The sequence below is a fragment of the Suricata suricatta genome, chromosome 9, assembly GCF_006229205.1.
Source record: "Suricata suricatta isolate VVHF042 chromosome 9, meerkat_22Aug2017_6uvM2_HiC, whole genome shotgun sequence".
Lineage (NCBI taxonomy): Eukaryota > Metazoa > Chordata > Mammalia > Carnivora > Herpestidae > Suricata > Suricata suricatta.
In genome coordinates, this window is record NC_043708.1 from 117,478,414 (window position 1) to 117,503,293 (window position 24,880).

At 35.0% G+C, this 24,880-nt stretch overlaps 1 non-coding gene across 1 annotated transcript; it reads right to left on the reverse strand.

Moving 5' to 3' along the window:
* Positions 1 to 10,691: 10,691 nt before the first annotated feature.
* On the reverse strand, positions 10,692 to 10,758 carry LOC115303269. The gene has a single exon (XR_003913960.1). It is a non-coding gene; the product is annotated as a small nucleolar RNA SNORD109A (small nucleolar RNA).
* Positions 10,759 to 24,880: the final 14,122 nt, after the last annotated feature.

Sequence of the window (24,880 nt, forward strand, 5' to 3'; positions counted from 1 at the left end):
CCACATCCTTGCCAACATCTGTTGTTTCCTGAGTTGTCAAATTTAGCCATTCTGACATGTGTGAGGTGGTATCTCATTGTACTTTTGATTTGTATTTCCCTGTTGATGAGAGATGTTGAACATTTTTTTCATGTGTCTATTGGCTATCAAAATATCTTCTGGGAAAATACCTTTTCATGTCAGCTGCTCATTTTTTATCTGGATTATTTATTTTCTTTGGGACATTGTTGAGTTTTATAAGCTCTTTATATATTATAAAGTCTAATTCTTTACCAGATATGTAATTTGAAAATATCTTCTCCTATTTCTTATGCTGACTTTTAGTTATTTTGATTGTTTCCTTGACTATGAAAAGCTGTCTTTTTTTTAATTTCTGTTTTTTTTTTCAAATTTGTATTTAGAATCTACTTAGTTAACATATAGTGTAATAGTGGTTTCAGAAGTAGAATTTAGTGTTTAATCATTTACATGTAATACCCTGTGCTCATCACAAATGCTCTCCTTGATACCCATCATCCATTTATCTCATCCCCCTTCCAATAATCCTCAGGTTGCTCTTTTTAGTTAAGAGTCTCTTATTATTTAGTCCCCTTTCTTTTTTCTCTTCCCTTAATTTCATTTGTTTTGTTTCTTAAGTCTCACATATGAGTGAAATAATATGGTATTTCTCTTTCGCTGACTGACATTTCACTTACCATAATACATTATAGCTCCATCCACGTTGTTGCAAATGTCAAGATTTCATTCTTTTTGATGCCTGAGTAACCTTTTATCTGATATGTCATTTGCGAATATCATCTCCCATTTTGTCAGTTGCCTTTTAGTTTTGTTGATTGTTTTGTATGCTGTGCAGAAGCATTTTACATTGATGAGGTCCCAATAGTTCATTTTTGGTTTTATTTCCCTTGCCTCCAGAGACATATCAAGTAAGAAGCTGCTGTGTCCTATGCCAAAGAGGTTGCTGCCTGTGTTCTCCGCTAGGATTGTGATGAATTCATGTCTCACATTTAGGTCTTTTGTTTATTTTGAATTTATTTTTGTGTATGGTGTAAGAAAGTGGTCCAATTTTATTCTTCTGAATGCTGCTGTCCAGTCTTCCCAACACCATTTGTTGGAGACCCTGTTTTTTTCATTGGATATTCTTTCCTGTTTTGTTAAAGATTATTTGACTGTATATTTGTGGGACCATTTCTGGGTGTTTTATTATTTTCCGTTGATCTATATATCTGGGTTTTTGTTTGTTTGTTTGTTTGTTTTGCCAGTACTATACTGTCTTGATTACTACAGCTTTGTAATTTAACTTGAAGTCTGGAATTGTGATATCCCAGCTTTGCTTTTTTTTTTTTTTTCAATGTTGCTTTGGCTATTCTGGGTCTTTTGTTGTTCCATACAAATTTTAGGATTGTTCTAGCTCTGTGAAAACTGCTGGTGTTTTTTTTTGATAGGGATTACATCAAATGTGTAGATTGCTTTTGGCATTATAGACATTTTAACAATGTTTGTTCTTCCAATCCGTGATTGTGGGAAGTTTTCCTATTTCTTTGTGTCCTGTTCAATTTCTTTCATCAGTGTTGTATTGTTTTCAGAGTACAGATCCTTTAGCTTTCTGGTTAGGCTTATTCCTAGGTATCTTATGGTTTTTGGTGCAATTGTGAATGGAGTTGATTTCTTTTTTTCTCTTTCTGCTACTTTATTATTGGTGTATATGAACGAGGCAAACTTACGCACATTAATTTTTTTAATCCTATGACGTTACTGCATTCATTTATTAGTTCTAGTATTTTTAGTGGAATCTTTAGCATTTTCTGTATAGAGTGTTATTTTATTTGCCAATAGTAAAGGTTTTACAATTTTTTCCTTACAAATTTGAATGTCCTTTATTTCCCCTTGTTGTCTAGTTTCTGTGAATAGGACTTCCAGTACTAAGTTGAATAAAAGTTATGAAAGTCAACATCCTTTTCTTGTTCCTGACCCTACAGTGAACACTCTCAGTTTTTTCCCATTGAGGTAATATTTGCTATGAGTTTTTTGTATATGGCCTTTATTATGTTCAGATATGTTCCCTCTAAACCTAAACCAACTTTGTTGAGGGTTGTATTTTCTCAAATGCTTTTTCTGCATCTATTAATATAATTATATGTTTTTTATACTTTCACCTATTGATGTGATGTATCACACTGATTGATTTGAAAATTTTGAACTATCCTTGCATCCCAAGAGTAAACTTTACTTGATCATGGTGAATGATATTTTTTAATGTATTGTTGAATTCTGTTTGCTTGTTTTGCATTTGGCCTGTTGTTATCTTCTTTATGATGTCTATCTGACTGTGGTATAGAGTGATATTAACCTTAGAGAATTAATTTGGAAGCTTCCTTCTCCTATTTTTTGTTGAAGAGTTTGAGAATAATAGGTATTAACTCTTTTTTATATATTTTGTGGACTTTCCCTTGAAGTCATCTGATTCTGGGATTTTCTTTGTTGGGATTTTTAAAATTACTGATTCAATCTCCTTGATGGTAATCAGTCTGTTCTAATTTTTTATTTCTTTCTGCTTTAGTTTTGGTAGGTTATATGTTTCTAGGAATTTATTCATTTTTTCCAGGTTGTCAAATTTGTTGACATAGAGTTTTGCATAATATTCTCTTAACATTTTCTGTATTTATGTGTTGTCAGTTCTTATTTTTTCCTCTTTTCTTTGTGATTTTGTCTGAGTTCACTTTACCTTTCCCCTTAATAAATTTATCATGTTTTTTAATTTTTCAAAAAAGTAATTTTTATTTTCCTTTATCTGTTATATTGTGTTTTTAGTTTCTATGCCATTTATTTCTGCTCTCATCTTGATTATTTCCTTCCTTCTGCTGGCTTTGTGTATTGTTTTTCTTTTCCTACCTTCTTTAGGTGTAAATTTAGGTTATTTATCTGAACTTTTTCTTGCTTCTTGACTTAGGTTTATATGTCTACACAATTCCATCTTAGAACTGCTTTTGCTGCATCCCAAAAGTTATGGATAGTTTTGTCTTCATTTTCATTTGTTCTCATGTATTTTTAATTTATTTTTTGATTTCTCGGTTTACTCATTCATTATTTACTAGTATGTTATTTAATTTACATGTGTTTGTAGTTTTTCCAGATTTTTCCTGTGGTTGGTTTCTAGTTTCATAGTGCTTTGTTCAGAAAAAAAAACACGTGGTATGACTTTGAACTGGCATTTGTTGAAGCTAGTTTTGTGGGCTAATGTGTGATCTATTCTGGAGAATGTTCCATGTGAACTTGAAAAGAATGTGTATTTTGCTGGTTTTGGATGAAATGTTCTGAATATATCTGTTAAATCCATCTGGTCCAGTTTGTACTTCAAATCCTTTGTTCCTTATTTTCTGTTCAGATTATCTGTCCAGTGATGTAAATGTGCTGTTAATTATTACTATTATAGTACTATTGATTATTTCCTTTATGTTTGTTGTTAACTGTTTTATGTTATTAACTGTTTTGGGTGCTTCTATGCTGTATGCATAGATATTTACAACTGTTGTATCTTCTTGTTGGATTGTCTCTTTATTATATAGTGTCCTTCTTGGCTACTTGTTACAGATTTTGTTTTAAATTCTATTTTGTATGATATATGTTTGCTACTCTGACTTCCTTTTGACAACCATTTGCACGATCAATTTCTCCATTTCCTCACTTTCAATCTGCAGCTGCCTTTAGGTCTAAAATGAGTCTTTTATGGGAAGAATATAGATGGGTCTTATTTTTATGTCTACTTTATTGTCCTTTGTCTTTTGATTTTAGCATTTGGTTAATTTACATTCGAAGTAATTATTGTTAGATATGCACTTATTGTCACATTATTACTTGTTTTGTGGTTGTTTTGTAGTTTTCCTCTTATCCTTTTTCTCTTTCTCTTTCATGGTTTGCTGTGTGTCTTTAATATTATACTTGGATTTCCTACTCTTTATTTTTTCCCATTATTGTTTTTTTATTTTAAGTTATTATTCTGTTTATATATAACATTTCCTGCATATAGCAGCTTATATTAAACTCATGTCTGTTTAATTTTGTAGTCATTTATTCCTCTCCCACCCACATTTCAGATATTTGGCATCATATTTTACATCTTGTTATTTTGTGCTTATATTGGGTGGTTTTTATAGGTATACTTTTTTTTTGCTTTTTTGTTTTCTATTTTTTCTTACTCTTACTCACAGTTTTTGTTTTCCACTCAGAGTCCATTAATTCTTTTTGTTGGACTGCCTTAGTAGTCATGAATTGTTTTAACGTTTGTTTTCTAAGAAACTCTTTATCTTTCCTTCTATTCTGAATGATTGAACTGCTGGAAATGTATTCTTGGCTACAGATTTTCCCCTTTCAACACTTTGAATACATAATGTCTTTCTTTCTGGCCTTTCAAAAATTTTTGCTGAAAAATCATCCAATATCCTTATGGAATTTCCTTTGTATGTAACAATCATCTTTTCTCTTACAACTTTTAAGACTCTTTCAGTATCATCATCTTTTGCCGTTTTAATTACTATGTTTCTTGGTGAGGAGTTTCTAAAGTTGAATTTGTTCAGGGACCTCTATGCCTTCTGAATCTGGATCTGTTCACCTCCCCTGATTCAGGAAATTTTCAGCTATTATTTCGTAAAATATATTTTGTGCCCTTCTTTCTCTCTCTTCTCTTTCTGGAATTCCTATAATGTAAATTTTATTACACGTGATGAGAACACTGAGTTCTTTAAGTCTATTCTTATTGTGCAGGGTTTTTTTTTTTTTGTCTATCATTTATTTATCTTGACTGCTTTCTACTATTCTCTCTTCTAGTTCACTGATACTTTACTCTGCTTCCCGTAGCTTATTCTTTATTCCATCTATTGTATTCCTAATTTCATTTATTGAATTCTTCATCTCTGATGTTATTTCTATCTGTTTGTCAAAGTCTCACTGATGTCCTCCATCCTTTTCTGAAATCCAGTGAGTATCTTTATAATTGTTATTTCAAATTATGTACCAGACATATTACTTATTTCTCCTTCATTTAGATCTCTTGCTGTGATTTTCTCTTGTTCTTCCATTTGGCACATATTCTTCTGTCTCCTCATTTTGTCTGTCTCTCTGTCTTAGGAAGGTCTATTATGTCTTCTATTCTCGAATGTAGTAGCTTTGTGAAAAAGAGGTTCTGTAGTGCCCTGCAGTGCAGTATCTTCTGTTCACCAGAACCTGGCATTTTAGCTCAGTCTTCTATGTATTGTGTCTGAGTCACTTTTCCTTTCAGTTCAGACATCTACACTGACTTCTTGCCTGTTGTGGGCTATGCTTGCTGTCTTTGATGTTAGTGAGACTCAGGGAGGCCAGCTTTCAAGTGGTGTCACACCAGGACTCAGGGGTGGGGTATCAGTTTTATCAACTTTTGCACTGAGTCTCTAGGCCTTGACCAGATCCCCAGAAGCATGTTGGCTGCTTGGGCATGGCAAACAGAGTCAGTGGCTAGGCAAGGTGTGTGTGCCTTAACAAAATTCATGCTGAGCTAAAGGCTGAGGCAAGTAGGCTTGTAGTGGGGGAGTCCTCAGGAAAACCTGTGGGTGAGGTGCACTGCTAACAGATTAGGTAGCAATTGTCTGTGCAGTGCTATATCCTGCAGGTGTCTCTATGTTTATATCAGAGGGTAGGGAAGGAAAAAAGCACCTGCCACTTTCTTTGTTTCCAGAGAAGTCTCCCAACACATTCTGAAATCAGTATAAACAGATCTCCCTTCATTTATGCAAGCTGTTGTTTCTATGTTATCTTTCCTTAGGCTATTGTTTTTTAAGGTCAGAGACCAAGCTATCAATGGCCTTACCAGTTTACCCAGTGCTGAGTTTGCTGACTTTTAAAATTCCAGGCTCAAAGTCCTGCTGGCTATACAAACTCATGGAATTCAGCCCCTCTGGTTTTTACTTTTTTATTTTTTTCTGTTTTAAAGAATCACATTTTTATTTTTTATTAGTTTTTATAGTTTATTGTCAAGTTGGTTTCCATATAAACCCAGTGCTCTTCCCCACAAGTGCTTTCCTACATGTCCTTCACCCCCTTCCTTTTCCCCTCCCCCGTCAGCCCTCAGTTTGTTTTCAGTATTCAAGAGTCTCTCATGATTTACCTCTCTCCTTCTCCCTAAATCTTCCCCCCCTCCCTCCCCATGGTCACCCCTCTGATTTTTAAAGACAGATATTATGGGTTTTGTTTTCCCCATGTGGGCTCCCTGGTGCTTTTCCTTGTCTGCTATTGCAGCTCCTTACTTCCTGTCACCTCCAGACCATCATTTCTACCCTTTCTAACTTCTCTGATTTGGCTTCTTCCACACCTTTAGTTGTGGAGTTTATTCTGCCAGTCTTTGGATAACTCTCTAGTTTATTTACTCAGTGATACATAGTTGTAAACAGGGGATAAGGAGAGTTTAGAGTCCTCCTAATTTGCCATCTTCCCATGCCTCACTCATGACTCAGAAAATAACTGAGTATTTTCTTACAAGGTTGTTATTTACACTATATTATGACAGTGAACAAAAGACAGCTTTAGTTTATTGAAGGACAGTATGGTAATTTCATAAGCTTCCTCAGAACTACTTATGTATGGTGATGGTGCAGCTAGGGATGTGGAAATGTTGGCACAAAAAATATAACAGACTAAATGAAGTTGCAGAAACTGATTTTCAAAATTTACCACTTAGATTATTTGAGCAAAAATTATTCCACACAAAACACAACATTTTATATAAACTTGATTTCAGAAACTTTGTCTCTCTTCTCTATCATAAGCAACATTTTTCCACTTTAGAACAATAATATTACTACTAAGTGTTCATCTACTGGTTTAATCCCTAGACCTGCACTTACAGTTCCTTGATCTGCACTTACAGTTCCTTCTTTAATTTTTTTGTCTCCATTATTATTAAAAAACTATTTTCTATTTAGTGACATTATTTCTGTTACACACACACACACACACACACACACACACACTCACATACAGCTAAACTCTCTAGATAAAGAAGTCATATCAATACTTTAAGGCCCTCTATGTTTTTCCAAATTTCCCTTCAATTATCTTAAGTGAAACCAAGAGAATGATTATTAACACTTCAGTATCTATTCCATCAAGCCAACTTTTTTATAATCTCTCAGTGTGATTATATATTTTTTTATAAATAAGGAAGTAAGTAATGAGGTTATTACATACTTAGACTGGCTTGGAGGAAAGACCTTGGATTTATTTTCAAGCAGTATATTTAGAAAATATTGACAGAAAATAATTGTGAAACATGTGCAAAGAGACTTTAACCTGTTATCCCTACTTGGAATGAATCATCTAAAAGCTCATTCCAGAGTTGAATATGACATGTTTGATATGTATGTCTGACACAACATGACTCTAACTGTATATATACAAAGTGCGTTGACAACGAGATATTCATGTTTTTCTGTATCAGGTTCACTCACACACACACACACACACACACACACACACACACACCTAGGTTCCCTTATGAATACATCATAAAATATTCATAGGGTGGTTGGTGCAAAATAAAACTGTGTATCAGTAACTGTGAGATCTCTCAATGAGATAACATTAGTCCATTATGCATATTATATTCTATAGACTTCTATAAAGTTATGTAAACATAATGCCAAATTAAAATTCTCTATATACTGTGTGATTAATTTACCACCTCACTCATGTACCATAACTTATACCTTTATATTTATTTTCTTATTATTTTACTCTCAGTTATACAATACCAGCACTAAAGACAAATAAATGAAAAGAAAAACCCATACAGTAAATGTAAATCTGCTCAAATTTATCTAAAAATAAAAAAATAGAATGTCAGAATCTTAAAAATTCTGGAACTATTGAAGCTATCCTGATTTTTTTATGGGAACACATTTTATTAGTGTAATAAATTTTGTCCTCCATTGTTATCCTTGCATATATTATCAGAATATAGGTTATTATAAATAAAAATTTTATTGAAGATGTATGATTTATTCAATGGCTTTTTCAGAACGTCTGAATCTCAGAATACAAATTTTGCTTTGCAATTAATAATAATATTTAAGTGATTAGTAATGAAAGTCTATCTTTCATTATGATAGATTTCTGTATGACATTTCAGTATGAATGTCAATGTAATGTTATTATTTACTAAAAATGTATGTGTTTTTTATGAGTATAACTTATTGTCAAATTGGCTTACATACAACACCCAGTGCTCATCCCAACAAGTGCCCAACACCCAATTTCCGTCCCCCCGCCCCCCTAACTACCTTTAGTTTGTTCCCTGTATTTAATAATCTCTTATGGTTTGCCTCCCTCCCTCTCTGCTTAGAAGACCATGAAGGAAGGGAAGGTGAAAAATAGATGAAAATATCTTCCATGAGGAGAGGAAGGGGGAAAGAGAGTTGGGGAGAGAGGGACACAAAACTTGAGAGACTACTGAATACTGAAAATGGACGGAGGGTTGAAGAGGAGGGGGAGGGATAAGGGAGTTGATGGTAATGGAGGAGGGCACTTGTGGAGAAGGGCACTGGGTGTTATATGGAAACCAATTTGACAATAAACTATTAAAAATAAATAAATAAATAAAAATAATACCTTCATGGCAAAAAGAAAAGAAAAGAAAAATAGATGAAAATGTATGTGATTAAAAGACAACACTCAGCCTGTCCTGAAGACATCAGTCTTTAGGTTCAAAGTGACACATTACCAATATTAGACAATATCCCTGAGAAATGTATTAGCTAATATTTGGGCTAACTTAATGAGATATTTTATTTCACTTGACTAGTAAGAATCTTGAGCAAATGGTGCAGTCACAAAGAGAGGAAAACTATATAATCACATTTTTATAATCAAAATAATAATGAAAAAATGAAATACATTTTGAGAGGAGTTGCTTTTGGGGCTTGGAAGCTGGAGCTGGTCATAGGGAAGATTCTATTATGTTATAGTTTTCTTCTATGTCTGAGTTATGTACTATCATAGCATAATAATATGGACAATTTACTGCATAGATATGAGGCATCAATGTGCTGTTACACTGTTTAGATTGAGACAGTAGCACCAATTCCATGAACCTGTGAATCTACTAATGGTAACAAATATACAAGTAGAGGCTTGTAAAAATACCACTTTTAAATAAAAACATATCCTATTTGTCCGACTATTTGTATGCCTGAACAAAGGTTTGTTAATGATAGAGGTTCTAGAGTCATTTTAATAGTTGGCAAAGCTAATTCCCTCTGTGATCTATGACTATTTCTTAGTAGTTACTGAGTTTTTAAAAATTACCTCCTATGGTTCTAGAGAATAAATATAAATAAAAAATACGTAATAAATTGACACAAAAGAAAGTAGTGCTTTATAGGAGTTGTGACAGAGCTTTGTCAAGAAAAATGTGCCTATTCTTAAAGCATTAACCACTAGGTCTCAGGTAACACAAAATCTTCAACAAGGCTTGTCAAGAAATATAAACCATTTTTCTTAAGCATGCATATTTCAAGTTTTAGTTAGAAATAATGATATGGTATTTCCATGTCTCTCCATTTGATGCTTCTAATATAATATCACTTTAAAGCATATAATAGTATTGAAAAATGAACTATTTTGTGTTTCAAAATAACTATTGTGAATTTTATCATATAAAAATTTATGGTCTTAAAGATATCTAACAAAATTTCACATACAGCTTCCTATGTTGCAAAAATGAGAAACAATTCAAATCAGTGCTCAAAGATGAAAGTAGAAGCAGAAATGTAATGCAGTGTGACCACAAAAGCTTTATAAATCATGGAGCCTCTATTCTAAAATTTCAATAATTAAATAAGTGAAGAAAATCTGATAATATTTAGCATATTTGGATTTCAGTGTAACAATTTTTTATCTAAGCTGAAACTGCCAAAAATTATCTAAAATTCTACATATTTCCATCAAAGCAGAAAATAATTACAATGAAAGAACAAAGGGTACAAATCTACATTATAAGGGTACAATAATGTAGATAACCCTGATGAGAGTCTCAATGAGGAAAACAACATATTAAAATATTCATGAATAAACTTTTGAAAAGATGAACACAGAGACCTCAGGACCTGGCATACAGAATATGACATATGAGCTTCAAAGGATCTTTGTTTAGTTACTCACCTCTAGTCCTTGAAGTGGAAAGCCTGATTCCAATCCTGTCTTAGCAAAACATGACAGAAATAAGGCAAAGATAAAGTATCAGAAAGTATTCAACAGCAAAATTAACAAAAACTAAAATTGGCTCAGTTGTCATAATTTAATATAGGCATACATTTTTTTTCTTCTTTTAGTCCAAATGGAAACTTCAGTACCCACCACTGCTGCTTCTCTCCTTATTAACTCAATCATTTTTATTACCTTATTTGTTATTCAGGAACATATTTTCTATATACAAGTATCTTGCTACAACTGTGTGTTCAAAGTGAGAAAATGGAGCAAGTCTTGAATCATTGATCATATCTAAATGTGTATAGTGCCTCATAAAATAGGACACAAATGCCTTTTTCTTGGAAAAAGATATCATGCTAACAGTGGTATTGTGTTGGCACTGAGGGCTCTTAATGAGATCTTTAATAGAGAGCCAGGCTTTGAGAGTCTTATTTGTTCTAGGAAAGGGCAACTCATCTGGACCTCAGATTGACATCTGGAATGAGTCTCTCAGCATCCTCAGACAATTGTGCTCATCATTGATCCAGACAAGCACCCTTCCAACAAATAACATTTCCATAGCCAGGCTTATTTTGTGCAGGTTTGAATAAAGAACAGTAAACATGTAGTAAATATTTTATTTAATATCTGAATAATAGAATTCATATATATGAATTTGAATGTATAGCACTAAAATGCTACCTGTTATAATAAATTAGATAAGATATATTGGGAATATATAAAACCCTTTAACCAACTAAAATTTAAAGAGCAAATCAGGTACCAAAAGTAATATAAGTATGATTACAGTATAAATATAAGTAGAAGTTTCTATATTTTGAATAAAGATAGGTGGTGGTGATGGTGGAGGGCACTTGAGGGGAAGAGCACTGGGTGTTGTATGGAAAACAATTTGACAATAAAATATTATGGAAAATAAATAAATAAATAAACATTTAAAAAAGATAACAAAATCAGTATTTAGCACAGTTGAATTTCACTACAAGATTATTTTTATTCAATAAAAAATTGTGAAAAAATATGGAAATTATTTCCCAAAGTTATTCAGGTTATTTCCAAAAGATATATTAAAAAGTGAGGAAACAACAATGAGATTTCCTTGACCCACATAGGGATATCCACTGGGAAAAATTTCTATCATGAAAATATTTTTCCTTGAGCTTCTGAAAGAATGAACTCACAGGTTTTGAAATACTGATATCACTGGTCAAAAACACATAGGAATTTCAAAAGCACCAAGATAGCCACTAACCTTTCTTTCTTGAAAGTAACTTGTTCACGTGAAGAACCAATAGTAACCTGTTGTAGACTTTGACCTGAAAAACATTACCAAAAAAGAACAAGATGAGACAATGCATTAAATTAATTTAAAATAAAGCATAACGTTTGTTCTGTTTTAATCATACAGACAGCCCTTGCCACAAATATCACAGTTGCTTGATCCTTTTTTACTTCTGTTATATCATTTATTCACTTGTTTCCTTCCCGAGTTCTTTACTTTCCAAATGGCCAAGAATTCTCTTCACTGGGCTGTTCAAATAAATACCCAACAGTTTCTCTAAAGTGGGAAATTCTAAATCTATATCCCACTCAATAATGACTAAAAACACCTTATGATGCTAAAAATACCCCGTGATGGGAAAAATTAAAAGCATATAGTAGGGGTATTATGAGATTACTTAGGAGTATAATGTGGAGGTATTATAAAAGGTATTCTGAAGATTATTGATGACCTCATCAGTTGAGCAATACTAAAAGTGTTATTTATCTTATTGGAAGACCACTCAGCTGGACCTCAGTAGCCCCAAATACTTATGCTTATTAATAATACAGACAGGACAAGTACCAGCCAATAAACATTCCTCACATGACATTTTGTCACTTGCACTTACTTTACAGTGAAAAACAGCACAGGTAGACATTTAACTTGACTTTAGGAAATCTGGTTATAATGGCAATTCCAGAAGCTTCCCAGAATTCTTCTCTTTAAAATGATACATAAAGTGATATTGCAGTGGAGGAGTTTTCAATTCTGATATATTTATTCAATAAGATAGAAACAGAATCAAAAGTTATCTGTGAAGTATATATCACTTAAAAGATTATTAAATTATGTTAAGACCTGACAACAGTATACAATGTAATACTACTTTTATTTGATTGGCGTATAGTCTCTGACCAGAGAAGATATATGTTCATATTGAAAGTATAGGATCAGGAGTGCCTGGGTGGCTCAGTCGGTTAAGTGGCCAACTTCAGCTCATGTCATGATCTCGTGGTTCATGGGTTCAAGCCCCATGTCGGGCTCTGTGCTGACAGCTCAGAGCGTGAAACCTGCTTCAGATTCTGTGTCTCTCTGCCCCTCCCCTACTCACACTGTTTATCTTTGTCTGAATAATAAGTAAACATTAAAAATAAAAAAAAGAATGTATAGGATCATTACCCCCCCACAATTTTCTGTTTTATTTCACTAGGAGCAAATTTATTTCAGCACATAACATACACAAGCCAAATGTATTCCATGATTTGTCCTCATTAATCTGCAAGTTCTTCCAAACATCTGGATTTTTAAACACAAAATCCAGGTCTTTTTGCTAATGTACAATATACATTACCTTTCAGAAGTCACAAAAAATATCCTACAAGAAGAATACTTCTGTCATTTTCCTGATCTGGCTGACTTTCCAACATTTGAGTTAGATTTAAAGCACTCTTATTTGCAAGAGCATCAAATTGAGCAAAAGCAAATAATCGAAAATAAGAAATAGATATAATAAATAATCTGATTAATACATGTACAGTATATATTTTTAAATTTTTAGTTATTTAACAAGCAGTGCAATATTGGTTTCAGGAGAATGTATTGATTCATAACTTACATTTAACACTCAGTGTTCATCACGACACATGCCCTCCTCAGTACCCACTACCCATCTAGCCCATCACGCACCAACCTGCCTCCATCAACCCTCAGTTTGTTCTCTATAATTGAGTTTTTGTGGTTTGTTTCTTTCTCTCTTCTTCTCCTAGAGGTTCATCAAATAGAAGATGATTTCTTAAATTCCACATATGAATGAAATCATATGGTATTTGTCTACCACCAACTGACTTATTCTTAACATAAAACATTCTAGCTCATCACGTCACTCCAAAAGGCAAAGTTACATTTTTTGATGGCTTTGTAATGTTCTACTGTTTGTGAAATATTAATTCCACTGCTATTAATATTGGGATGCATGTACCCTTTTGAATTTGTATTTTTGTATCCTTTGAGTGAATATCTAATAGTGCAATTGGTGGATTGTACATTCCATTTTTAGGTTTTGAGCAACCTCCATACTGTTCTCCAGAATAGCTACACCAGTTTGCATTCCCACCACAGGCAAGAGGGTTGTCCTTTCTCCATATATTCACTATCACATGTTGTTTCTTTGTTGTTAACTTTACCCATTTTTTACAGGTGAGAGGTGCTATCTCATTGTGGTTTTGATTTGTATTTCCCTGATGACAAGTGATGTTGAGCAGCTTTTAATGTGTCTGTTGGCCATCTGAATTTCTTCTTTGAAAAAGTAACTATTCATGTCTTCTACCCATTTCTTAACTGGGTTACTTGTTTTTTGTTTGTTGAGTCTGATAAGTGCTTTATGAATTTTGGATACTAATCTTTTATCAGATATGTCATTTGTGACTATTTTTCTCTCATTGTGTATACTGCCTTTTAATTTGTTGATTGTTCCTTTTGCTGTGCAGAAGCTTTTTATCTTGATGAAGTCCCAATAGTTCATGTTTGCCTTTGTTTCTCTTGACAGTGGTGACATGTCAAGTAAGAAGTTGCTGCAGCCAAAGCCAAAAGATTTCTGCCTATCTTCTCCTCTAGGATTTTTATGGTTTCCTGTCTCACATTTAGGTCTTTCACCCATTTTGAATTTATTTTTGTGTATGGTGTAAGAAAGTGGTCCAGTTTCATTCTTCTGCATGTCACCATCCAATTTTCCCAGTACCATTTGTTGAAGAAACTGTATTTTTTTCCATATGATATTATTTCCTGCGTTAAGATTAGTTGATCATATACTTGTGGGTCCATTTCTTGGTTTTCTATTCTGTTCCACTAAACTACGTGTCTATTTTTGTTCCAGTAATATACTGTCTAGATGACTAAAGCTTTGTAGTATAGTTTGAAAACTGGAATTGTGATGCCTCTAGTTTTGTTTTTATTTTTAGGATTGCTTTGGCTATTAGGGGTCTTTTGTGGTTGCATACAAATTTTAGGATTTTTCTTCTCTACAAAAAAATACCAGTGGTATTTTGATTGGAATTGAATTAAATGTGTACAGTGCTTTGAGTAGTAGAGACATTTAAACAATATTTGTTCTTCTAATCCATAAGCATGGAATGCTTTTCCATTTCTTTGTGTCATCTTCAATTTCTTTCAAAAGTGTTCTTTTGTTTTCAGAGTACAGATCTTTTTCTTCTTAAGTTAAGTTTATTCCTAGGTATATTAGTGTTCTTGATGTGATTGGAAATGAGATCGATTCCTTGTTTTCTTTTTTTGCTGCCTCATTATTGGTGTATAGAAATGCAACACCTCCTACACTGTTGGCGGGAATATAAACTGGTGCAGTCGCTCTGGAAAACAGTATGGAGGTTCCTCAAAAAACTATCATAGAACTCCCCTATGACCCAGCAATAGCACTGCTAGGGATTTACCCAAAGGATACAGAAGTGCTGATGCATAGGAGCACATGTTCCCCAATGTTCATAGCTGCACTTTCTACAATAGCCCAATCATGGAAAGAGCCTAAATGTTGGAGAGATAGAGGGACATGAGAGACTATTGAATACAGAGAAGGAACCGAGGACTGAAGGGGTAGGGGGAATGCTGAAGGGGGTGGTGGTCATGGAGGGGGGCACTTGTGGGGAGAAGCACTGGGTGTTATTTGGAAACCAATTTGAAAATAAACTATTATAAAAATATTAAAGATAAAATTACCAGAAAAAAAAGAAATGCAACAGACTTATGTGCATTTATTTTATATCCTGCAACTTTGCTGAATTCATGTATTATTTCTACCATTTTTTGAAGTCTTTCAAGTTTTATAAATAGATTATCATATCATCTGCAAATAATGAAAGTTTGACTTTTTCTTGCTGATTTTGATGGCTTTTGTTTTTTCTTGTCTGATTGCTGAGGCTAAGACTTCCAGTACTATGTTAAATACTAATGGTAAGATGTGGGGAATAGGTTCCAGAATTCCTTACACTTATATAAATGGGTCAAAAAAGCTTAGGGCAGAAAGTTGCTACAGGGCAATAGCACTGAAGTTTAGTCATTAAGTAGAACAAGGCATAGAGCAGAAAGCCATGGCAAGGTGAAAACACCCAAGGTTGGTGAGTAAGATGAGTAACTTGATATCCTTAAAGCTACATGCTCCATCAAACGTAATAAGCTTTAAAGAAAACAGGTAATTAATTGTATCACCTACAGAAAGCTACTTTCCATCTGGTATCAGTGTATTATTATGCTTTGATCACAACTGCTAATGCCACTTGCCCTTCAGACCCTCTGCTTCTTATACATACAAGTTAATGACTACTATCTGATTGTTTCCTTCTGCACATTGACCAGGTATGTAAGATCTTGAAAGCCCAATAAATACGGAGACAAAATCGTTGTATGGGGGCTCTTGTCTCCTCCCAGATATTAGCCTCTCTTATTTTTATTTCTGCACTTGCTCTCTTGCCAGACAAGAGAGAATTTAGAATTCCTGATATGCAACAGTAAGAGTGGACATCCTTGTCTTATTTCTGACCACAGGAGAAAGGCTCTGTTGTTCCTCAATCAGGACAATATTAGCTGTGGGTCTTTCAGAGATAGCTTTTATGATGTGGAGATATATTCCATCTATCCTTACTTTGTGGAGGGTTTTTATAAAGAATGGATACTGTATTTTGTCAAATGCTTTTCCTGCACCTATTGACAGGATAATATGTTTGTTATCCCTTCTTTCATTAATGTAGTTCATATATTTGTGAATATTGAACGTGTCATGGAGCCAAGGAATAAATCCCACTTGATCATGGTGAATAATTTTTAATGTACTATTGAATTCTATTTGTTAATATCTTGCTGAGAATTTTTGCATCCAGGGTCATCAGGAATATTGGCCTGTAATTCTTATATTAAGTGGGGTCTTAGTCTGGTTTTGGAATCAAGGTAATATGGCTTCGTGGAATGAGTTTGGAGATTTTCTTTCTATTTCTATTTTTTGGAACAGTTTGAGAAGAATAGGTATTAACTCTTCTTTAAATGTCTGGTATAATTCCCTTGAGAATCCAGCTGGCCCACGATGTTTGTTTGTTGGGATATTTTTTTTATTATTGATTCAATTTCTTTGCTGGTGATGAGTTTGTTCACATTTTCTATTTCTTCTTGTTTCAGTTTTTGTAGTTTGTGAGTTTCTAGAAACTTCTCCATTTCCTCCAGATTTCTCAGTTTGTTGCCATATAATATTTCATCATATTTGCTTACAATTGTATTTCTGTGGTGTTGTTTGTGATCTGTCCTCTTTCATTCATGATTTTATCTACTGATGTCCTTTCTCTTTTCTTTTTGATAAGTCTAGCTAGGGGGGTATCAATTTTGCTATTCTCTCAAAGAATCAGCTCTTAGTTTTGTCAATATGTTCTACTAATTTTTCTGTTTTTATATCAGTTATTTCTATTTGAATATTTATTATTTTGCTTTGTCTGCTGGCTTTTGGCTTTATTTGCTCTTCCTTTTCTAGATCCTGTAGGTGTAAGGTTAGGTTGTGTGTTTGGAAACTTTCTTTCCTGTTGAGATAGGCCTGAATTACAATATACTTCCCTCTTAGGACTGCCTTTGCTTTATCCCAAAAGGTTTGGACTGCCGTGTTTTAATTGTCATTAACTTCCTTTTTTTTCTTTTTTTTCTTTTTTTTTTTAACATATATCTTCTTCAGTCCTGGTACTTTCAGGGTGATTATTGATAGATGTGAATTCAGTATCATGGTGTTAAATGTAGAGTTGGCATTTCTGGTGATAGTCTCTTTTCCTTTCTAATCTTTGTTGCTTTTAGTCTTTTTCTTTCTCCACTCAAAGAGTTCTCCTTAAAATTTCTTGTACAACTGGTGTAGTGGTCACAACCACTTTAATTTTTGTTTGTATGGGAAACTCATTATATCTCCTACTATTTTGAATGACAGTTTTTATGCATAGAATATACTTGCTTGTATACTTTTCCCATTCAGCACATTAAATATAACTTGCCTCCTGGTCTTCCAAGTTTCTGTGGACTGATATGCTATGGACTTGATCTATCTTTCCTTGTAGTTTAAGGACTTTTTTCCCTTGATGCTTTCAAGATTCTTTCCTTGTTTCTGTATTTTGTGAATTTGACTATATGTTGGCAATGGTCATCTTTTGTTGAATTTAATGGGATTTCCCTGTGTTTCTTGGATTTTGATGTTGTGTCCTTCCCCAGATTAAGGAAGTTTTAACTGAGTTACCTAAGTCTGCCTTCATGATCTCTGATCTTTTATCCTTCTTCTTTTCAACTTCATTATTTTCCATAACTTTATCTCTGTATCATTAATTTTCTCATATTCCTCATCGATCTTAGTTTTTATGGCCTGCATTTAGGTGATAGCATTTTTAGTTTTTGCCTGAGTAGATTTTATTTCTTTTATCTCTGCAAAAAGGGGTTTTTCAGGTGTCTTCTATGTCTTTTTCAAGCCCTGTTATTATCTTTATAATTATTATTTTAAATTCTAGTTCAAGTATCTTACATCTGCATTGACTAACTCCCTGGCCATCATTTCTTCTTATTCTTTCTTTGAAGGTGAATCCTTCCTTCTTGTTAATTTGGAGAAAGAAAAAACAATGAATAATAATGATAGAATGAAATAAAAAACGTTAATCAAATAAAGAAAGATAGATCTCAGGTGTGTGTTGTTCTGCTTGTTAAGAGAAGCTTAATAGAAAAAAAGGGAAAAGAGAAAATAGTTAAAAATTAAAAATAAATAAATAAATACATAAAATACATTTTGCTCTTTTGGTATCCAAGAAACAAAAGAAAAACAAACAACAACAAGAAAAAAGAAAAACAGAAGCAACAACAAAATGAATACACAATGAAAACACTAAAAACCCCAAAGGAAACTAGATCCTGATTCCCCTAGGTCTGAAACTTTGCAGAAGTCTATGTTTAACAGACTAAACTCATGGAAGGGATTTGTGCTAGTCTTCTGAGTGAGAGATCTGCTGCTCTTTTTTTTTTATAGTTTATTGTGAAATTGGTTTCCATATAACATCCAGTGCTTTTCCCCACAAGTGCCCCCCTCCATGACCATCACCCCCTTCCACCCCCCACCTCCCCCTTCAGCCCTCGGTTCATTTTCAGCATTCAATAGTCTCTCATAGTTTGTATCCCTCTCTCTCCCCAACTCTCTTTCCCCATTCTCCTCCCTATAGCCCTCTGTTGGGTTTCTCCTATTAGACCTATGAGTGCAAAATATGGTATCTCTCCTTCTCTGCCTGACTTATTTCACTTAGCATGACACCCTCGAGGTCCATCCACTTTGCTACAAATGACCAGATTTTATTCTTTCTCATTGCCATGTAGTACTTCATTGTGTATATATACCACCCCTTCTTGATCCATTCATCAGTTGATGGACATTTAGGCTCTTTCCATGATTTGGCTATTGTTGACAGTGCTGCTATGAACATAGGGGTACATGTACCCCTATGCATCAGCACTTCTGTATCCCTTGGGTAAAACCCTAGCAGTGCTATTGATGGGTCATAGGGAAGTTCTACTGATAGACTTTTGAGGAACCTCCACACTGTTTTCCAGAGCGGCTACACCAGTTTATATTCCCACCAACAGTGTAGGAGGTTGCCCGTCTCTCGACATCCTCGCCAGACTCTGTAGTCTCTTGATTTGTTCATTTCAGCCACTCTGACTGGTGTGAGGTGGTATCTCAGTGTGGTTTTGAGTTGTATTTCCCTGATGATGAGTGACGTTGAGCATTGTTTCATTTGCCTATTGGCCATCTAGATGTCCTCTTTGGAGAAGTGTCTACTCAGAACTTCTGCCTATTTCTTCACTGGATTATTCGTTTTTCGGGTATGAAGTTTAGTGAGTTCCTTGTAGATTTTGTTTTGGAGACTAGCCCTTTATCTGATATGCCATTTGCCACTATCTTTCCCCATTCTGTCGGTGGCCTGTTAGTTTTTTTGGTTTTTTTCCTTTGCCTTGCAGAAGCTATTTATCTTGATGAGGTCCCAATAGTTTATTTTTTCTTCATTCCCTTGCCTTTGGGGATGTGTCAAAGAAGAAATTACTGCAATCGAGGTCAATTCTCCTCTAGGGTTTTTATGGTTTCCTGTCTCACATCCAGGTCTTTTATCCATTTTGAGTTTATTTTTGTGAATGGTGTAAGAAAGTGATCTAATTTCATTCTTCTATATGTTGCTGTCCAGCTCTCCTAACACCACCTGTTGAAGAGGCTGTCTTTTTTTCCATTGGATACTCTTTTCCTGCTTTGTCAAAGATTAACTGGCCATACACTTGTGGGTCCAGTTCTGGGTTCTCTATTCTATTCTCTTGGTCCATGTGTCTGTTTTCGTGCCAGTACCATACTGTGTTGATGATGACAGTTTTGAAGTAGAGGCTAAAGTCTGGGATTGTGATGCCCCTGTTTTGGTTTTCTTCTTCAATATTATTTTGTCTATTCAGGGCGTTTTGTGGTTCCATATGAATTTTAAGATAGTTTGTTCTAGCTTTGAGAAGAATGCTGGTGCAATTTTGATGGGGATTGCATTGAATGTTTAGATTGCTTTGGGTAATAATGACATTTTCTCATATTTATTCTTCTGATCCACGAGCATGGAATGTTTTTCCATTTCTTAGTGTCTTCTTCAATTTCTTTCATAAGTCTTCTATAATTTTCAGGGTACAGGCCTTTTACATGTTTGGTTACATTTATTCCTAGGTATTTTATGATTTTTTTGTGCAATTGTGAATGCGATCAGTTTTTAAATTTCTCTTTCTATTGCTTAATTTTGGTGTATAAGAATGCTACTGATTTCGGTACATTGATTTTGTACCCTGCAACGTTACTGGATTCATTGATCAGTTCTAGAAGGCTTCTGGTGGAGTCTGTGGGGTTTTTCCATATAGGGTATCATGTCATTTGCGAAAAGGGAAAGTTTGAATTCATCTTTGCCAATTCTGATGCCTTTATTTTCTTTTGTTGTCTGATTGCTGATGCTAGGTCTTCCAACACTATGTTAAACAACACTGTTGAGATTGGACACCCCTGTCGTGTCTCTGATTTCAGGGTGAAAGCTCTCAGTTTTTCCCCATTGAGGATGATATTAGCTGTGGACTTTTCATAAATGGCTTTTATGATGTTTAAGTAAGTTCCTTCTATCCCGATTTTCTCGAGGGTTTTTATTAAGAAAGATGTTGTATTTTGTCAAATGCTTTTTCTGCATCTATCGACAGAGTCATATGGTTTTTATCCTTTTTTTTTGTTAATGTGATGTATCACAATGATGGATTTGCAAATATTTAAGCAGGCTTGTAACCCAGTAATGAATCCCACTTGATCATAATTGTTCATTCTTTTTGTATGCTGTTGAATTCGACTTGCTAGTATCTTGTTGAGTATTTTTGCATCCGTATTCATTAAGGATATTGGCCTGTAGTTCTCTTGCCTTTTTTTGGGGTCTCTGTCTGGCTCAGGAATCAGAATGATATGTGCTTCATAGAATGAGTCCAGAAATCTTCCTTCCATTTCTATTTTTTGGAATAACTTGAGAAGGATCGGTGTTAACTCTTCTTTAAATGTCTGGTAGAATTCCTCTGGGAATCCATTCAGCCCTGGGTTTTTATTTGTTGGGAGATTTTTGATAACTGATTCAATTTCTTCACTGGTTATGGGTCCTTTCAGATTTTCTATTTCTTCCTGTTTAAATCTTGGTAGTGCATGTGTGTTTAGGAATTTGTCCATTTCTTTCAGAGTGTCCAGTTTGTTGGCATGTAATTTTTTGTAGTAATCTCTGATGGTTGCTTGTATTTCTGAAGGATCTGTTGTAATAGATCCATTTTCCTTCATGATTTTGTCTTTTTGAGTGTTCTCTCTTTTCTTTTTGAGAAGTCTAGCTAGAGGTTTATGAATTTTGTTTATTTTTTCCAAAAACCAACTCTTGGTTTCATTGATCTGTTCAACTGTTTTTGTGGATTCTATCTTGTTTAGTTCTGTGCTGATCTTTATTATTTCTCTTCTTTCGCTGGGTTTGGGGTGCTCTTGCTGGTCCCTTTCTGGTTTCCTTAGGTGCTCTGTTAGGTTTTCAGTTTGTGCTTTTTCTAGTTTGTTGAAATAGGCCTGGATTGCAATGAATTTTCCTCTTAAGACTGCCTTTGCTGCATCCCAGAGACTTTGGATTGCTGTATTTTCATTTTCATTTGTTTCCATATATTTTTTAACTTCCTACATAATTGCCTGGTTCACCCAGTCATTCTTCAGTAGGGTAGTTTTTAACCTCCACATTTTTGGAGGTTTTCCTGACTTCTTCCTGTGGTTGATTTCAAGCTTCATAACATCTGAAAGTGTGCATGGTATGATCTTAATTATTTTGTATTTATGGAGGGCTGTTTTATGACCCAGTATGTGGTCAATCTTGGAGAATGTGCCATGTGCACTCGAGAAGAAAGTGAATTCCCTAGCGTCAGCATGCAGAGTTCTAAATATATCTATTAATTCCACCTGCTCCAGTGTGCCATTCAGGTCCATTGTTACTTTAGTGATTTTTTTTGTCTGGCTGACCTATCCATTGTTGTAAGTTGGGTATTAAAGTCCCCTGCAATTTGCACATTCCTATCAATAAGGTTGATTCTGTTTGTGGTTAGTTGTTTTATGTATTTGCGAGCTCCTGAATTCGGTGCATAGATGTTTATAATTGTTAGCTCTTCTTGATGTAGAGACCTGTAATTATTAAATAATGTCCTTCTTCATCTTTTGTTACTGCCTTTACTTTAAAGTCCAGTTTGTCCAATGTAAGTATGTCTACTCTGGCTTTCTTTTGGCTTCCAGTCAGATGGTGGATGTTTCTCTATCCCCTTACTTTCAATCTGGAGGTGTCTTCCAGTCTACAGTGAGTCTCTTGTAAACAAAAAATAGATGGATTTGTTTTTGATTCATTCTGCTACCCTGTGTCGTTTAACTGGAGCATTCAGTCCATTGACATCCAGTGTTATTATTGAAAAATGTGTGTTTAGATTCATTGTGTTCCCCTAGAGTGCATGTTTTATCGTGATGTCTCTGGTACCTTATATTCCTTGCTACATTTCCCTTATAGAGTCCCTCTTAGGATTTCTTGTAGGGCTGGTTTGGTGGTGATGAGTTTTCTCAACTTTTGTTTATTTGGAAACACTTTTATCTCTCCTTCTATTTTGAATGACAGGCTGGCTGGATTAAGAATATTTGACTGCATATTCTTCCTGTTCATCACACTGAAGATTTCCTGCCATTCCTTTCTGGACAGCCAAGTTTCAGTAGATAGGTCTGTAACCACTCTGATAGGTTTCCCTTTGTGTGTAGGGCCCTTTAATCCCTAGCTGCTTTCAGAATTCTCTCTTTATCTTTATGTTTTGCCAATTTAACTATGATATGTTATGCTGCGGGTCGGTTTATGTTGTGTCTTAGGGGTGTTCGGTATGCCTCTAGAATTTCAATGTCTTTCTTGTTCCCTAGATTGGGGAAATTTTCATGTATAATTTGGTGCATGACCCCTTGGGGACCTTTTTCTCTTTCTTCCTCTTCAGGAACTCCTATGATAGAGATATTGTTCCATTTGATTGTATCACTCAGGTCTCTGATTCTCCTTTCGTGCTCTTGTATCAATTTCTCTCTCTTCTTCTCGGCTTCTTCCTTTGCTATAACTGTGTCTTCTAATTCACCTATTCTCCTCTCTGCTTTTTCAATCTGTGCATTGGCAGTCTCCATCTTATTATTCACCTCATTTATAGCATTTTCTGACTTGTCACAGCTATTTTGAAGGTTCATAGTCTTGTATCAATATCTTCTCTAACTGCTTCTATGCTTTTATCAAGCCCAGTTATTAATTTTATGTTAATCGTTCTAAATTCTTGTTCAATTAAGTTGTTTATGTGTGTTTTGAGCAGATCTGTCGATGTGATTTCTTCCTGGAATTTCTTTAGAGGGGAGTTCTTTTGTTTCATCATTTTGGCTAGCTTTGTGTCTCTTATCAGTTTTAAAAATTCTTTCTTCACTGTGCACCTGTTAGTATGGCTCTATTAAATGAGGCTCTTTGACGGTCCAGGGCCTGTCATTTCAAGAGATGTTTTTTTAATGGTTTCTCTCATTTTCTTTTGTTGTGCTTGTAATTAATATATTTCCTTACTCAGCAATATTTGAGACTTTCCACTATGTGTGCTTAGGCCTGTTTTTTGAGGGAGCCCTGAAAAAGAAAACAGACAAACACACAGGGAACAGAAGCATGCAAATACACTGACAGATTTGGTAAACAACCAAACCAAAGGGGAAAGGAAAAAATGGAGCAGGAAAGAAAAGAGAAAACAGGAAAGGAGAAAGAAGGAAGAAAAGAAAAAACAAACAAAAACAAAAACAAAAACAAAACAACATCAACAACAACAACAAATGGGGGCACAGAGACAGCCAGAGATAAAGGAGAGTCTGAGAGCCTAAAACCTGCAGAGGATAATGATAAGAATGAGATAAACGAAAAATATCTGGATGGTAAGGGTTGATCTAATCACAGCAGTGTTAAATGTTGGTCTTTCCCAGGAGGAATAGGGAGAGAAGGATGAAATATGGAAATAGAAAAGAGAAGCAAGGGAAAAATTATGGAAGCTTAAAAATAAGAATAATAAGGATAAAAATTGTAAGAAAAAAAGAAAAATTATTTAAAAATAGCAGGAAGAGAAGAATCCAGCTCTGCAGCATGGATGGGCGTGGTTTGAGGTAAGTATGTGGGGTCTCTGGGCCTGGTCTCTGAGGCCCCACCTTAGTAGGTTCAGGGAGAAGAATGGCGGCACCTCAAGCCCCTCTCAGACCATGTGTTGCCAGCCACTCTCTTGAGTCCAATGTCCCTATGCCATGGGCGGTTCAAATTGTTTCAGTTTTCTAATGTCCACTAGGCCTTCAAATCCCTTTAATTTTTCTGCCACCGCCAAAGTAACCTCTGGCCGCCAAGTGGCTTTCTGGTTGGGGCTGTGCGGGGAGACTGGGGATCCAGCCCTTCTCTGGTTCCACCAGAGGTCTGTGGGCTGCCGGGCCCACCAGATAGCGAGGCCGATGAGGGGGTCAGGTTTTTCTCCCTGTGCCCAGCAGCTGCGAATGGAAATTTTGTCTCACCATGTGCCATGGGCTAAGGACTCCTCCCTTCAGTCTCTCCTCTTCCCCTAGGCTCTAGTACCTCCCTGGGAGCCTGTTTGCACCCAGCGTCTTGTGCTGCCTCTCGTGAGCTGTCTCCTGTGCAGCATGGCTGGCCCATGGGCAGCTCTCAAAATTCTTTGCTGACCTGTATGGCTGTCCTGCTTGTTTGTGGTCCTGCTTGGTGTTGTGCAGCCTCCGGA